Raw genomic sequence first — 3456 nt, forward strand, 5'->3', positions numbered from 1 at the left:
TTATAAAAAAGTCAAACTTTGAACCTTGGAATCAGGTCCCTTCTCAGTACTTGGTACATCATCCATCTGTAGGTGACAAACAATAGGGATTCAGATTATGTATAACCAAAATTCTGTAAAATCAAATTTCTGTAAAATCCAAAATTCTTTTCACCATTCAAAAGAAGAGATAATCAGGAGAGTTATACAGAATAACAGTAGAGTTATACATATAATAACAAAAGTTAGACAATCTGAAACTAAAGTTATATAATGTGTAACTCTAGCCATAGAATGTATAACTCTATTAATAAAATGTATAACTCCAAGTATATACTGTATAACTCTAGGCATATACTGTATAACTCTAGTCATATATTGTATAACTCCAGGTATAAAATGTACAACTCTAGGCATATATTGTATAACTCCAGTTATACATTATGACAGTAGAAGTTATTCAACATGTAATCAGAGTCATACAACAAATGACTGCAGTTATAACAAAAGTCAAACTTTTAACCTTGGAATCAACTCCCTTGTCAGTACTTGGTACATCATCCATCTGTAGGTGACAAACAATAGGGATTCAAATTATGCATATATTTAGTTGAAGTTATACATAATTCAATAAGAGTTATATAAAAAAGAATTTTGAATGGTTTGTCATCTCTTCTTTTCAACCAAAATTCTGTAAATTCCAAAATTCTTTTCACCATTCAAAAGAAGAGATAATCAGGAAAGTTAGCTATACAGAATAACAGTACAGTTATACATATAATAACAAAAGTTAGACATTCTGAAAACTAAAGTTATATAATGTATAACTCTAGCCATAGAATGTATAACTCTGGCCATAAAATGTATAACTGTAAGCATATACAATATAATGTATAACTCCAGGAATAACTCCAGGTATAACTCTAGGTATAACTCCAGACATCTAATGTATAACTCCAAAGTATATATTGTATAACTCTAGGCATATACTGTATAACTCTAGGTATATATTGTATACCAGGTATAAAATGTATAACTCTAGGCATATATTGTATAACTATAGGCATAGAAACTAAATAGAAGTAGAGTTATACATATAACAATTAGAGTTTGACATTATGAAAGAAGAGTTGGTCACAGAATCAGAAGAGCTATACATCTAGTAACCAGAGTTATACATCTAGTAACCAGAGTTATACATATTGAGTACTAAAGTTATACATCTAGTAACCAGAGTTATACATCTAGTAACGTATAAATAAAAGTCAAAACTTTTAACCTGGATATCAAGTCCCTTGTCAATACTTTCTACAACATCCATCTGTAGATGACAAACAATTGAGATTAAAATTATGCATATATTTAATTGAAGTTATACATCATTCTATAAGAGTTATACCAACAAGACGAGATTTTTTACCTTTGATTCAGATTTCTTGGAAGTTTTCTTGGCATTTTTTCTTGGCAAAAACCATTGTTAATTATCAAATGAACTCGTATTTGATCTGCACAACTATAATTAACAATTGAACAAATCAACATCAGCAAACCCATAATTGAAAATTGAAAAATCAAATGAACTCTTTTTATGATATTTTAACAAAGGCAATAATTAACAAAAAACAAAGTACAAATCACTAAATAAGGAATGGAAAAAATACCTTATAAAAAAATGGAGACAAAGTAGTTTGCGGGCGAGTTGGAATTAATTGGTAGTGATGAAAATGGCGTCAGTTGAGTTGGAATTAATTGGTAGTGATGAAAATGGAGTTATCAGCAATGTGAAGAAAGAAAAGGAAGACGAAATGACAGGAAATAGAGAGAAAAAAACCGCAAGTTGTTTTGAATTATGTGGAAAATGAGGAGGGAAATGATGACGGACTGATGGACATAACAGTATAGCATGCATGGGTTAGTGGGTAAGAGGAGAGAGGTAAATCTAAAATATTAGTTGAGTGGGGTTTATTTGCGCAATCTTGGCCATTGGTTTGCTTGATCCAATGACCCACATTAGGACTTATGGATTTAATATGATATAATGGCCTTAGTTGATCTCTTCTTCTCTCTCTCTCTCTCTCTCTCTATATATATATATATATATATATATATATATATATATATATATATATATATATATATATATATATATATATATATAGAGAGAGAGAGAGAGAGAGAGAGAGAGAGAGAGAGAGAGAGAGAGAGAGAGAGAGAGAGAGAGAGAGAGATGAGTTCAAATGAGTCCACCTAAAATGGTGAGTCCACTAAGTCCTAATCGTAACCATTGATTTTCTAAAGTTGATGGTTGAGATATTAAAGTTTTGAGATGAAAACTTTATTGTTTTATAAATGAAACTTTAATTTATGAATGTAACTTTAATTCTTTACAATGACAACTTTAATATTTAAGGTTATTTTATAAATAAAAATTTAAATTTATATTAAAAAATCTTATTTTAAATATATAAAATTGATTTTTGAGTGTAACTATAATGTTTTGCGAGTGAAACTTTAACGGTAAAAAATGAAACTTTAATGTTTTTAGACAATTTTTAATATAAAAATTTGAATTCATTTAATTTTATTGATTTATAAATTTAACTTTAATATTTTACGAGTGAAACTTTTATGAGAAAAATTAAAACTTCAATTTTTTTAGAAAATTTTTAATATAAAAATTTGAATTTATCTAATTTTACTGATTTATAAATATAACTTTACTGCTTTACGCGTGAAACTTTAATGCTACAAATTAAAACTTTAATTTGTTTAGATAATTTCTAATATAAAATTTGAATTTAATTAATTTTACTAATTTAAAATTTTTATGTAAATATTGTAGTTTTATTAACGTAACTTTAATGTTTTACGGTTGTAACTTTAATCATAATTTTTAAACTTTGTTTTTTTACATGATTTTAAAATCATACTAATTTGAATTTACTCTCATGTGAAACTTTAATCAATATTAATGAAACTTCAGTCCATAACTTTGAAACTTTAATCCATTATCATCAAACCAACACCTTATCCACCATCAGTCAAATAAATTTAGTCAAGATCATGTGAAACTTTAGTTAATAACAATGAAACTTTAATCCATATTTTTAAAACTTTAATCCATTACCACCCAACATTACCACCACCTTCACCTCCAAAAACACCACCACCATACCGGCCCCACCTCACCCGAGCCACAACAACCCCCAAAACATCCCCACCAAAACAATCCAAAAACAAAGACAGCGGTAAAAGAATGGTGTCCGCTAAGGCTAAAGCCATTGCCTTGGCTTGTAAGCCAAAGCGCATGTGTAATAACTGTAAACAAATGGCACACCACGATAAACGGAACTGCCCTAACCCATTTTCTGAGCATCCACCGTCTTCACTAGCATCTGAAGAAGAAGAAGAAGAAGAAGAAGAAGAAGAAGAAGAAGAAGAAGAAGAAGAAGTGGAAGAAGAAGAAGAAGAAGAAGA

The 3456-nt window shown here is 28.9% G+C and overlaps 1 long non-coding RNA gene across 1 annotated transcript; it reads right to left on the reverse strand.

Moving 5' to 3' along the window:
* Positions 1–502: 502 nt before the first annotated feature.
* On the reverse strand, positions 503–1484 carry LOC141594370 (uncharacterized). The gene is made up of 3 exons (XR_012522154.1): positions 1400–1484; positions 1259–1300; positions 503–544 (listed from the first exon to the last, which is right to left on the reverse strand). It is a non-coding gene; the product is annotated as an uncharacterized LOC141594370 (long non-coding RNA).
* Between the last annotated feature and the right edge of the window lie 1972 nt (positions 1485–3456).

The sequence above is a fragment of the Silene latifolia genome, chromosome 8 (genome assembly GCF_048544455.1).
Source record: "Silene latifolia isolate original U9 population chromosome 8, ASM4854445v1, whole genome shotgun sequence".
In the NCBI taxonomy this organism is placed as follows: domain Eukaryota; kingdom Viridiplantae; phylum Streptophyta; class Magnoliopsida; order Caryophyllales; family Caryophyllaceae; genus Silene; species Silene latifolia.